The sequence below is a fragment of the Sciurus carolinensis genome, chromosome 7 (genome assembly GCF_902686445.1).
Source record: "Sciurus carolinensis chromosome 7, mSciCar1.2, whole genome shotgun sequence".
NCBI classification, from domain to species: Eukaryota; Metazoa; Chordata; class Mammalia; order Rodentia; family Sciuridae; genus Sciurus; species Sciurus carolinensis.
The window spans coordinates 123,271,808-123,286,287 of record NC_062219.1 but is presented as its reverse complement, the minus strand read 5'-3'; the positions used below and the strand labels follow the sequence as shown (position 1 = coordinate 123,286,287).

Below are 14,480 nucleotides of genomic sequence, written 5' to 3'. Positions count from 1 at the left end.
TCATGGAAAATTTTAGTCATGGCACTTGACTACCTATACTTGGGACAGGCCTGATAGAGGGGGACCCAAGCAGAGCTCCTCTCCCAACTTGTTAAAGCGTAAGGCTCTGGGTGGCCTTGCTACAACATACTTGTTGCTTTTTATTCCAGACTGACAGGTTTCCATTAGGACCATAGTGAGGTGGGCACTCCCATTTCTGGCAGATCACCAAGCAGACGTGTTTCTGATCCCTAGAATCCAAGGGCTGGCCCCTGGTTGGAATTGGGGGATGAGAGGGAAGAAGCATTTCAGGACTGTCTGCCTCAGAATCCATGCATATGCTGGTTGAGTGTGTTGGATTCTAGATCCCTCTTTACACCCAAGAATGTCCCCTAGCCCTGGGGTCTGCCTTCTCACAGCCTGCAGGTGCAACTGCCCAGCAGTCTGAAAACCCCGAACCCAAATGCAGCTTTCCCAACTCCAGGTGCCTAAAGCACCTTGGATCCTCTTTTACATGAATCAACACTTTTTATTTTAGTTAAGCCAGAGTGGGTAATGGGTGATCTTCAGCCCTCTGGGTAAAGGCGACCTCACACACTTGAAATTTCGCAGGAGAACTGCCCTGCGTTTAAAGGACCACTGCATGATTTCTGTTTCTTTTCCGAACTCAGCAGTAAAACCCAAGCTCAGTGTGAAGAAAGTCACCCCCATTCTTTTTTTTTTTTTAATATATAATTTTAGTTGTAGGTATACAGAATACTTTTATTTTCTTTTTATGTGTTGCTGGGGATGGAACCCATTGTGTCACCCCTGCTAGGGGAGCACTCTACCACTGAGCCATAACCCCAGGTCCTACTCACCCCCATTCTTGTGAGTTCAGAGATGCAGACTGGAGAGGAGAGAGAGAAGCAGTAGTTTATTGGGCAGAACAGAAGGGACTGGAAGGGGAGGGGCTGGGTAGAAGCACAGATGAGAATCTGGGAGGCTTGGTGGGGGAGGGGCAGCCAGGCTTAGATCCTGGGCAGTGCCCACCATCTGGAGCCCAAGACCTACAGGGCATCCCCTGGGTCCTCTTCTCTCCTTGACTCATATGTAAAGGCTCTGGAACAACCTAGCATGTGTATATTAAGACAATAAAAGTCTTTGGGTGGGAGGGGGAGGGGTACAAGACAGTTTGCTGAACCCACCTAATGAGTCCTGGAAGGTACACAGACAACATGGAGGAGAGGCCTTGGGACCAGCTCACAGGAGAGCTGTGTTCCCTCTCACAGTCTACATCATCACCACTCCTGGAACATTCACTAATGAATAAACTCTCTGAATGGCATTGGACCCCAATCCCTTCGGTTAATAAAAATCAATAACAAAATAAAACAAAACAATACATTATCACATTCCAAAAATACTTATTACAAATGAAAATAGATCTAAGAACTCGTCAAAACTTTGTTGATGCATGATGTTTCTACTCACAGAAAAAGGGTAAGCTAGGGCTTTAGGGAACAGTTAGTAAGGAGCTATTGTTCACTTTTTAAAAAGCATTTTTAGTAGAGACAAGGTGAAATGAACACAGTTCCTGATCCTGAAACTGATGAACTAGGGAGCTAAGGACCGTCTATAAGGGTGTCTGGTCAGTTACACTTGGGGAGACCCGCCCAGCTCCTTAACTGTAGTTCCTCCCTAGAGGCTGAAGTGCTGCATCAAGGTCAAGGCTTCTGTTTTCACTGGGTGAGTGGTTGTGGGCGGGGTGGGAAGAAATTAAGTTCCAGCACCTGGTTAACCCGCTTGGAGTTTGGTCCTGCCTGCCAGCTAAGAGGATGTCAAATTGTGTTGTCATTAGGCTTAGTAACGTCCAGCTACTTCTGGCTGCAACTGCTGTTGGTGCACCCCTGGGTGCTGCCGCCTGGAGAGTGTGCTCCTTGAGGTTTCTGGCAGTGCGGGAGCTGCCTGGTTATTGCAGGGAAGCAGGGAGGGGTCTCAAGAGGGTCTGCGGGGACCCTCAGGGTTAAGGTGCACGACCTGTATGGTGAGGAGGGGTGCTGGACCTATGTGGGCCATTGCCACCACATGCAGTTTCTCTTTTGTGGGTGTCCACTTCCCCTACGTGCCGCGCTAGGATGATGCTTCCTTGCCTCAGCCCTGCTCTTCTTTTTCAGACATTCCTGTCCTTCTGTTGCCTCTGGGTTCCCGAGGTGCCTCCTGGGTTGCCCCTTTGAAAGACATTCAGGGACCCTTTGATGTCCGCAGCTCACGGAACCCCTTCCCACTAGTGTTGGGGACAGTTTGGGCTCCTGAGGCCCAGTGTTTTCCTCAGAGTCATAGGCATGTTTTCAGCTGAGTTCAGTGAAGTCCCCTGTACCTGGAGTTAGGGGTCTTTCTTTCTCACTGCCCTGATCTGGTAGGGACATCCCAGACCCCCAAAGCCCTTCCTGCTTCTGTGGGGACTGTGGCTGCACCAAACACTGAGACGGAGGGCGGTGAGCAGCTGAAGACTGATGGGCCAAGGAATTCTTAACAGTGAAGTGTAGGGTGAATCATTTTGTAGATTCAGACAGCTTCTTTCCTCAAATACCTTCTATTGCCCAATGGGCTGCTGATATACATGGTCATGGTGCCATGGCTGGATGTTTTCCATGAACACAGCAACAAGAACTTTCGCTTGTCAAGACCAACTTGGCTGTGGTCCATCTGCCAGCTGCGTGGTCAATTGTGATTGCCCAGTATTTCACCATTTCCCTTGCTGATCAGCAGCTATCTGGAGTTAAGTCAATTACATTGGCCAGCTACCATCACTGAAGGAGAAATGTTTTCTTCTTGTTGGAAAAACATTGACTATCAATTTTTGTGCCCTACAGGCAATATTTTTCCAACATTTTTTTCATTGGTTACAGAATACACTCTGCATCATCATGATGTTCCACATGGCATTGCTTCTGATCCAGGAAGTTATATCACATCCAGTGAAGTGAGGCAATGGGTTGGTGCTCATGAAATTCACAGAACTTACCATGCTCCCTATCATCCTGGAGCAGGTGTCTTTGTAGGATGGTAGAACAGTATTTTGAAGATGTAGTTACAGTGCTAACAAGTTGGCATTACCTCAGAGGGCAAGGGCCAGAAGACTGCATATGCTCTGAATTATTGTCCAATATATGCTGCTGTTTCTCCCAGGCCAGGAATCAGATTGGAAATGGAAGTAGCAGCACGGTCTTCTTACCTCTAGGGACTCACTGGCGACATTTATTCTTCTTGTGGCAATACTTTTGTATTTTGCTGGCTTGAGTTCTAACATCCAGAGGCAGGAATGCTGACACCAGAAGACACATCGAACTGAAAGTTAAGCCAAACTATCGTCAATCAGCAGAATTACTGTGCTGACTGAGGTGATGGATCCTGACTACTGAGGGGAAATTGAACCACTATTCCACAATGGAATAAGGGCAACATGTCTGGAGAGCAGTAATCCCTGTGGCCCTCCCCAAAATGAAATTAGCCTTCAGCATTATGCATTTATAGTTGTGTGTGTGTGTCTATGCATATTCAGTTTTAAATATTTTTTTCAAAGACAGTTTTGATTTGTGTTTTCCTGAATGCAATGTTATTTTTATTGTTTGTTCTGTTTAGTTACACATGACAGCAGAATGCATTTCGATTCTTCGTACTCAAATGGAATACAATTTTTCATTTCTCTGGTTGTACATGATGTAGAGTCACACGATTTGTGTAATCATACATGTATATAGGGTAATGTTTGTTGTCGCTGGCTCTCTGCGGTGCCAAATCCACAGGTATTTGTCACCACCTACAGCAACACTTTGCGCGGGTATAGAGGATAGAGGAAATGAGGTTTGCTTGCTTTGAGAGGAGAGAGAGAGGCTTTGCTTATTGGACAGAAAGACTGCTTAAGAGAGAAAGAGACTACACTTTCAGAGATCTTATCTTCTTAGGCTTCTGCTGCTTCTTCTTAAATGTGTGTCCTGCATCCTGTGAACTAAGGGTGCATCTAGAGGTGTGTTCTCAATTCTCTGCTCTGCAATCTGCCTTCTGCCGCTGCCCCTACTCGCTGTTTCTATCTGCTTGCCGCTTCTTCTTCTTCCTTTCTGCTAATGGCTTCTCTGCTTCTTTCTGCTAGCTGCTCCTCTTACTGTCGCGCCTTACTTCTTGCCACTTTTCTCTACCTGCTGCTGCTCCTTACTCCTACCTATTGTCCACTTATATTCCCTCCAAGAGGCGGAGGTCGGAGCCAGCCAGTTGAGATCAGGCGAGGAGCCAGCTGCCCAATCAGGAGCAGGCGCAAGCTGAAGCACTTGAGAACATCTGTGCCCGGGGACCTCCAATGTGATCAAAACAGCTTCTGGCTGGCTGCCAGGCGCCATCTTTGGTGAGTTCGCATGGCATAGCCCCCAACAGTTTGTCTCAATCCACCATCTTTACTTCCCCGCCTCCTCCCTTCCGCTCATTTCCCTCTACACAATCCAACATTCCTCCATTCTTCCCTTATCCCCCAACCCCCCCATTATATATCAGCATCCACTTATCAGAGAAAATATTCAGCCTTTGGCTTTGGAAGATTGACTTACTGAATATAATCTTTATTTATTATTTCTTTCTTTCAAATTATTTAAAAATTTTTTTAAATATAATTCAACAATGAGTGGGATTCCTTATTATATATTCATACATACACACAACATAATTTGGTCAATTTCATTCCCTAGCAACTCCCCATTCTCTCAACCCCACCTTGCCCCTGCTCCTTTTTCTCTAATGGTCTCCATTCTGTTTTTGTTACTTTCCCATCTCTTTCCCCCTGCCTACAATTCACATATGAAAGAAACTATTCAACCATGACTTCTTAAGTGGGGCCTTTTTACTTAACATCACCTTCTCAAGTTCCATTCTTTTCCCTGCAAATGGCATAATTTCATTCTTCTTAGTACCTGAGTAAAACTCCATTGTGTATATTCACCACATTTTCTTTATCCATTCATGTGTTGATGGGCACCTAGGTTGGTTGCATAATTTCTTGTGAACTGGATTATAATAAAAAGTGATATGCACTTGTCACTATAGCATTCTGCCTTTAATCTTGTCATTAACGGGAGTGGCATAACTGGGTCATATAGTAGTTCCATTCCTGGACTTTTGAGGAGCCTCCATTCTGATTTCTATGGTGGTTGTACTAATTTAAAGTCCCACTGACAGTGTATAAAGGTCTATTTTCCTCACAACCTCATCAGTATTTATTATTATTATTTGTATTTTTGATGATTACCATTCTTACTGAATTTAGATGAAATTTCAGTGTAGTTTAGATTTATATTTCCCTGAATGCAAAATCCCTGTAGCAAAAGATGTGGAACATTTATTTTTTCTATTTTTGCTAGCCATTTGTATTTCTTCCTTTGAGAATTATCTATTCTTTTTGTACCAGGGATTGAACCCAGGGGCACTTTTCAACTGAGTCCCATATCCAATCCTTTTAAAAATATTTTATTTACAGACAGGGATTCGCTATGTTGCTTACTTAGGTCCTTGATTATTTGCCAAGGCGGGCCCTGAACTTGTGGTCCTCTTGCCTCAGCCTCCCGAGCCACTTGGATTACTGTCTTGCACCACCATCCCTGGTTCATTTACCCATCTATTGATGGGGTCATTTGCTTTTTGATGTTACATTTTTTTATTTCTTTGTATGTTCTGAATACAAATCTTGTTAGAACAGTATCTGGCAAAACTTTTCTCTCATTCTGTAGGATCTGTCTTCATGGTCTGAATAATTTCCTTTGCCGTAAAGATGTTTTTTACTTTGATGCCATCCTTTTTATTAATTCTTGATATTATTTCTTGAGGAATCCTACTGAGGAAGTTATTTCCTGTGCTGATATGGAGGAGTTTGACCTTATTCTAGCAATTGCAAAATTTTTGGTGTAATTTCTGGGTCTTACTTCAATTTCAAATTTTGCAGAGAATGCAATATAGGAATCTACTTTTATTCTTTTACATTGGATATATAGTTTTCCCAACATCATTTGTTTAAAAGGATGTCATTTCTCTTCTGTATGTTTCTGGTGTCTTTATCAAGGGTCAGATGACTGCATCTATCTGGATTTGTTTCTCTGTTTTTAATTTTGTTGCATTGATCTATGCATCTGCTTTTATTTCCGTACAGTGAAGTTTTTGTAAATGTATCTTTGGATTGTAATTTGAAGTGAGGTATTATGATGCTTCCAGCATTTTTGTGTCTTAGAATAGTTTTGGGCCTTTTTTTTTTCTGTGAATAATGTCATTGAATTTTTATGGGGACTGCACTGAATCAGTAGGTCATTTTGGTAACATGGTCATTTTAACAGTAGTAATTATGTGTATCCATGAACATAGGAGAGTTTTTCATCTTCTACTGTCTTCTCAATTTTTTCCCTCAGTGTTCTATAATTTACAATGTAGAGTTTGTTTATTTGAGATCCTTTTAATGTAGATACTCACACCTATAACTTTTCCTCTGACAGCTGCCTTCTTAGTCTTCCAGAGAGTGTGATATGTTGTATTTCTTTTCTCAGTTGCTTTTAAAATTTTAAAATCTTCTTCCCTGATATTTTCTGTCACTTTTTAATTGTTCAAAAATTCATTGGTCAATCGCAGAATGTTTCTATAGTTTTCTTGCAGTAGATTTGTATTCATTACATTATGAACTGACAAGATGAAAACAATTGTGTTGTTTTTCTTTTGGCTAAACTTGCATTTTGGTGCTCCATTTTGGAGCAGGTTTAATGAGCAGCTGAAAAGAAAGTGAATTTTGTTGTTGTTGGTTGAGATATTCCAAAGATGTCTGTTAGGTCCATCTGATTAAATTTTTAGATCTGAAGGATCTTTTAATGCGTTTATACCTGAATGGCCTTTCTATGGCGAAAAGTTGTGTTGAAATCACCTAGTATTATTGAATTCTATCTGAGTCTTTAGTTTAAGTAGTATCTGTTTTATGTAGTTAGATATACTGACATTTAGGGTATCAATGTTCTCTTTACCAGTATAGATTTTATCTTCTGAGTAATTTTGACTTTAAGTCCATTCTCTTGGATATGAGAGTAGCTAGTCCTACTTAATTTAGGGTACTGGTTGCATGTAATATAATTTTCCATTCTTTTGCTTCAGCCCATGAGTGCTTTTGCCTGTGTGATGATGGGTCTTTTGCAAACACTATAAATGAGGTCTTGTTTATGTTTTTTAATACTTTATGACAGTGTCCATCGATGAATTGGATATGTGAACATTTACATTCGGTGTAGCTCTAAAGAGAAATGTGCATGAATTCTTTCCCTTGTGATTGATTTCTAATGATTAATTTGATTCTATTTCTTATTTGCTTAGAAAAACTTGTAATGAATATGGTCTAGTCATGGAGTTTTGTTTGATTCCACCTGTCACATGGGTTGAAACGAAAGCCTCATGCATGCTAGGCAAGTCCTTCACACTGAGCCACACACGTAGCCCCTGGGGTTTCTCTTAGTTTTTTATGTGGGCTTTGTCCTTAAGTATGTTCTGCAGTACTGGCTTAATAGTTGTGTATTATTTTTCTATTAGCTCATCTGGGAAGGTTTTTATGTCTCTTTGATTTTAAAAGATAATCTTGCTGGGTATAGCAATCTTTGTTATTTTCCTTTGGATTAGATCCAAACACCCCTAAGGGCAGGCAGATGCTGATCTCTGCTGGGTATCTGGATCTCAGGGGCCTCTGGAAAATTCAACTCCTAAGGCAGATAACCAACCACTCTTGTTTGAAATCGCACAGCACACTTATACCCATAAATATAACCTTTAAAAAATCAGACCCTGAATATAGTTCCACCCACTTGTTCAGTTTTCTGACCCTCTTAGCTGGTCATCTGACTCAGCACTCAAAGGAAAAGCAAGCGGCACTCACCAGCTTGTCTCTGATCTGAATCCCCCTAGGTATAATCATCTTTCTTTATTCCTTCCTTCCTTTCTTTCTTCTTCCTTCCCTCCTTGGTGGGTTTGTTACAAAACTCTTAGTCCTGTCCACAGACCAAATATCCCAGATTATTGAGCACAAGACAGAGGAGTCACTTACTGAAAAAGCTTGAGGAGAAGGTGATGCATAGTGTGGGAATCCTGGTCATTATTTGAGCTTCCGAAAGGATGAACTACACACCAGCAGCATCAGCACCACCTTGGCATTGACACAGAATCTCCTGCTTAATTCCATACTCTGCATGTCAGGGTGATGTCCAGGTGATTCATGTGGATTCTTGGAAGTGGTAGCAGAACTGTGCAGTCTGCTCTGGACATGGGATCTAATCAGATGGCAAACACTTGGAGCTTACCAAGCTCCAGGGTTCAGACTCTGTCCCTCTCTTTTCTGTGGCCTTCACTCCTTTGGTGTCCTCTTCTGTGCTCAAGACTTTAAGTGTCATTTATATAATGAATGTCTACTCCCAAATCCATTTCTCCATTCTGAACAGAGTCATCTATCCCACTGCCAGTTTGGCAACCTACCCTGAATTTCTATTATATATCTCAGTTCAATGTCTACACAGATTGCCTGTCCTGTCCCTTCTCTCACATGCTCTTTGCAGAGTCCTCTGCTTCTCCTCTGAGGACAACTCCATCCTCTTTATGTATAAAGAGGTATAATGGGTGCACCACTGACCCTTCCTTCTCATATCCCAGATTCAGTCCATTAGGAAGTGCTGTGAGGGTCATGTTCAGAATGGATCCAGGATCCAGTCATTCTACTTTTGAATCACAAGTGGATGTGATAGAAACAGAACACTTGTTCCCTAAAGTTCCTACTGCTTGTCTTGCTCCTCACTCTTTCATTCTCTTCTCAGCACAGAAGCCAGGGTGCCTCTGACAACGGAGTCTTTTAATAGGGGAAGTTGTGCTGTGATCCTCCTGTGCTCAGACTGTCTTCTAACTCTCTGGCTCACACAGAGAAAACGTTCAAAGACTTCCAGGAACTTATAGGCCTGCCGGATCTGATGATATCTTTTGCCTCTATTCAGTGACTCTGCTCAGGGCATACCACAGTTCTCATGTTCCTGTGAACACAAGGACATTCTCCTGCCCCAGGGCAATTTCCTGGTGTTTCTTTCTGCCTTGAAAGAATTTGATCCTGTCACCATCAAGATGAATTCTCATGTTCTTCGAATGTTACATCAAAGGTCATCTTTTCATCAAGGCTCACACTGAGCACCTTGATAAAAACCTGTCTTCCCTGCCACCCCCACCCCACACCCTCTGGATAAACTTGTAGCCATTATGCCTCCTACATGACCACTGAGCTTATGTAAGCCACTTACAGTGTATCCTCTTCCTGTAGCCACTAGAACAAATGCTCCACTAGGATGGCAATTTTTTTTCCTCTGAGTTTCCCAGATAAAAAAAAAATAATATGTCACATATTTTGAGACAGCATCTCATTAACATGCCCAGGCTAGCTTGTGACATTCAATCCTCCTGTCTCAGACTCCTGAGCCACAGGGATTATACCTGGTGTGTAGCACCCACTGTCCTTCCTTCATTTTTACTGCTGAAATTTTACATTTGATGGGTACACACAGTGTGCCACTTGCCTGATGATATACTGTGTTCGATTCTACTCTGCCATTAGCATCAGTGCACATGTCTCTTGGACACACAGGCAAGATCACCAAGCCATATGATCATGAGAAGGAACTTTCCATCCTATCACTGGATTGTCTTCAATTATAGTAGATAATGCTAATTTCCTAAGTGCTTGTGCTAATTTTAACTCTTGGCAGGAATGTGTGAGAGTTCATGTTGCTGAATTTCTGAAAGAAAACCTAGAAGTTGGGGAGTAAGATTCTGGAGCCACAGTCTTGGCTGCAGAACTGCCCAGGACTTTTATGTCCATCAGCAAATTCCTCTCCTTCCTTTATCCCACAAACTCTGGCCTCAAACTATGTCAGCACTTAGATCCAGACCCTGCTTCTGTACCTCTCATGACTATGAAATCTTCCAAATTAAAAAGGAAAACAGGGAAGAAGGGAGGCATGGAGAAATGGAGAGAAGGGAAGGAGGAGTAGGGGAAGGAAAGAGAAAAGACAAAATAAGGAAGAAAACAGGAGAAGCAGCATTGGAAAGAGCAAGAATAACAGGCATTAGAACAATGCAAGAAAGTAAGGAGATGGAGAAGACACTTGGTAGAACAACAGATATGAAGAGAGTTGACAAAACAAAACCAACCATCACATCACAGAAATAGCACATACATCATCAATATGGAGTCCAGGAGTGGGAGAATTTGGATAAAGTGAAGGATTCCATAAACTGGAATAAGGAATAAGTATATCATTATAGTATATTACATATAATAAGTATATTAGAGTATATCATTATTTTTAGATGATTAAATGATTAAAAATAACACACAAATGGAAATGATTTGTTAGTCAAGTCCTCCAAGACAGAGCTACAAGAAGGTTTTGAATTCACCACATTTTATTAGGAGAAACAACTGTCCAAGAATATGAGACAAGAGCCAAAAAAATCCTTTGAACACCTTCAGATAGAGGTATAATCAGAAGATGGGAGATGGACAGAGGGAGACATGCTTGTAGGATGGGTCCTACACCACAGGCAACCTAAGGAGAATGCAACCAGGACAAAGAAGTGTCCTGTATATCATGGCCACCAGAGGAGTCCCATGCCTCCCAGGAAGGGAATCCCATGCCTCCCTTTCTCAGTGTTCTTTATTAGACCAGTTTTTTTCTGTAACAAGTACCTGTAATAATCAAGTTTAAAACAGAAAGGTTTATTTTGATTCACAGTTTTGGAGGTTTGACTGTCAGCCCTGCTGTTTTGGGCCTGTGTCAACACAGTTTATCATGGCAGGTGTGCATGACTGAGGAAGTCCTTTCACCTCATGAAGGCAGATAGAGGAAGGGGCATGCATGGTTCCTTGGTCTCCTCTCGTGATATGTCTCTAGCAACCAGAAGACCTCCTGGTAAGCCCCACCTCTTCAGTTTTCCACCACCTTCCTCTTGTGCCAAGCTGGAGAGTATGCATTTAACACATAGGATTCTGTGGGACAGTCCAGTTCCAAACCATACCATCAGTGATTGGCTTCAACAAGCCTGGTAAGCAATGCCTCTGCAACAATGGTGCCACGGATCTCAACACAGGAGGGGGTGTGACCGAAAACTGCCTGAGATGTCTTGAACCTTGGAAATCAAACGCTGACAGGCAAGATGAGTACAAGGGTTAGTTCCCACTTGAAATGGGACAAGGAGAACCAGGGGACACCCATGTGGATCATTGGATTCACGTATACCCCTCCTGCCCTCAGTGTGTGACAGCAGCCCTCCCTCCTCCTGGAGATCAGGGTCCATCACCACTGGCAAGAGGGGTGTTGAGGGTCTCTCTACCACAGTGCTGCTCCATGAGGGCATACTGATTGTTTAGTCAACTTTTTCATTGCTGTGACTAAAAGGCCTTACTAAGAACAATTAGAGGAGAAAAAGTTTATTTTTGCATTCAGGGTTTCAGAGGGCTCTGTCCATAGAAGGCTGACTCCATTCCTTAGGGCTTGAGGTGAGGCAGAACATCATTGCATCCTCTGGCCACACACTACCTGCCTTAAATTATCCCCTGGTTAATCCCTATCAAGAATTAATTTACAGATTGGGATAAGGCTGTCATAACCCAATGATTTCACCTCTAAGCTTTCTTGCATTGTCTCCCACATGAACTTTTGGGAGACATCTCACATGCAAACCGTAACACTGTTCAAACTTCCCCTGTGGCAACAGCAGGTGTTGTCCAGTGGCACACTTTTGTCCCTTGGTAGGGATGTACCCCTTCAGGAAATCAGGGCATCCCATCTTGCAGAGCCCAGAGTGGCAGATGGGGAAATGCAAGATCCCCAGGGGGTGAATCTAAGTTATGATAAAGGGTGTTACTTGTTTTCTGGTCCCACATGTCCTTTCCTTTGAGAACACAGTGCCATAGAGAAGTCTCTGATTCAATGAATACTGTGTCCTGACCAAAGGCGCACTGTTCCTTTAGAGTATTTCCTCAAACCTGGTGCTCAGGTGTGCCTTAGAAGACTCAACCAGCATTGTGTGTTGCTTAAAGCCCCTCCATGATGCAGACTGTGCCCTGTGGGTCCCATGGTCATGGCCCGTGCCACACCTGCTTCACTCTGAGTGGTGTCATGTTCAGATACCAAACTAAGAGCAATTTGGATACTGTGGATTTGGCATGATGGCCTTCATAGTAGTGCTTGCTGGCTGAGTGTCTGAGTCATGGAAGGAAAAACTGAAACATGAAATTAGTGTCTATTCCTACGAGGATGAACCTCATGTCCTTCCAGAATTCAATTGGCTCAGTGAAATTAATTTCTTATTGGTGTCAGATTGATCACCTAAAGAAATAATGGTGTCTCCAGGATCAATATTGGTACCTAATTCTGAAAGGGTGGATGTTAAGAGGTGGCAGCATCTGGATCAGCCTTAGTAAGGGGAATCAGTGCTGCTGAGCTCAAATATTGGGTGCATTTCTGCCTTTGTGGTTGCCCATTCATATGCCTGTCATTCGAGTCCTAGGTGGCCAATACTGAACACCAATATGTTAGTCAGCTTTCTGTTACTATAGCAAAATACTTGAGAAAAACAAACTAAAAAGAGGAAAAGTTTATTTGGGCTCATTATTTCAAGACTTTTAGTCCTTGGTCAAAATGCTATGTTGCTTTGGGACCTGTTGTGAGACAGAACATGAAGGTGGGGAGCACCTAGCAGAAGGTGCTGATCACCTCATGGTAACTGGAGAGCAAAAAGAGAGACAGGAAAGGGCCCAGACACACATCCAAGGTCTTAGTTTATTTCAGTAGGACCCACATCCTCAAGGTTCCAACATCTCTAAATAGTGCCAAAGACTGGGGAACAAGTCTTTAACACATGGGCATTTGGGATATTCCAGACCCAAATTGTAACAGTGGATCATGTCAATTTGTGTGCTTGGTTGTTCAGAGCCACTTCAGGGAGGATGTTTTCTGCGTGTGATTCAGGCTCAAGCCCAGATGTACCATTTCCATGTTGTGATGGACTGCCCTGGATCTGTCCAGTTTGTGATCTAGTGACCTCCACAGAACCCAGTACATGTTGGCTATTGTCACTCCAATGTTCTTTAGTGAAACATTCTTCTTCACCAGGGTCTTGTAACACACCAAAGCTGATTACTGAGGGGGCACATTTCTGTGTGTGGAAGGCATGGCCTCCCTCAGACCCCAAGATCCTTGATGGTGTTTCTCCCCCTGTGCTTGCTTCAGTTCTATCCTGCATCTCTCATGCCACTGACAGCTCCATGTCCATGCAGTCTGAGGGGTGGTGGCTGACCTGGATAGCAGTGTGTCACTGCCTATTAGGTTGGATATTACACACACATAGTATTTCCACTCCGGCACACATAATTCTGAGAACCACATTCTCATGTGTAGGAACAAATACGTACCATAAGGCTTACAGCAAGCAGCTTTGTTCATCATTTCCCAAATCTAAAAATGAACTAAATGACCACAAAGAGTAGAAGGGGCAATTCAACATGTGAACTACCTATGTAATGGAATGCTATAATACAACAAAGATAAATACATATATCTAAAAACTTAGAAAACACATATCTGAACTAAAATGAGGTCAAAGATAGCATGATCCTATTTGTATAAATTTTTTTTTTGGGGTGCTGGGGATCGAACTCAGGGCCTTGTGCTTACAAGGCAAGCACTCTACCGACTGAGCTATCTCCCCAGCCCCCCAAAATTTAAAAAAATGTTTATAGAGTTTTAAATAGTCTGTATTATTTAGAGATGCACCAATAGGAGTAAAACTTTATGGATCAGCCTGAAGAGGAAGATCCTGAAATAAGATGGTGGGGAGCCATGGATTGTTATTGCTATGGAAATTGGTACAGAAATTGGTGGGTTTATCTTTTTCTTTTCTTCTTTTTTTAAAACATGGTACTTTCTTATACGACCTTTTGATAATATTTAAAAATAATCCATGAGCCTCTCCTGTAATTTATGGGGTAAAACCAGTAAAAAAAAAAAAGTAATATGAACTACTTATGTGTAACTGGAAAAATTAACCTTTGGTCAAAAAGGAGATGGACCCCGACTAGCCAGAGAAGAGATCATGAAGATTAATTGAAAGGAGGAATTGTCGCCATCTCTTAATTGTACTCAGGATCCCATCTATGGAACCAGAATTCACTAGAACACCACTGTCCAGTGGTCCCTCTTGCCATGATGGGATATTCTGTCTATCATGCTCATCTCCACAGTCAGGAGCTGCCTGTGACTGAGCATTTGAAATGTGGCTATGCAAGTGAGAACTGGCTCTTACATTTTCTTTAATTTTAATCTATTTAAATTTAGATAGTCACATGTAAACAGGGCAGCATTAGAGAAAATGAACGAAGGGTCCACTGTAACTCAGGTTTTTTCAGTCCACCCCTGGCTATCAGT

At 42.5% G+C, this 14,480-nt stretch overlaps 1 protein-coding gene across 1 annotated transcript in view; it reads left to right on the top strand.

Annotated features, from left to right (window-relative positions):
- Positions 1-4,225: 4,225 nt before the first annotated feature.
- LOC124988859 (MHC class I polypeptide-related sequence B-like) overlaps positions 4,226-14,480 on the top strand; it is a 79,447-nt gene continuing 69,192 nt past the window's right edge. Inside the window, exon 1 of the mRNA XM_047558659.1 lies at positions 4,226-4,360. The gene's annotated coding sequence lies outside the window, so the exon portion shown is untranslated. The remainder of the gene's footprint in view (positions 4,361-14,480) is intronic.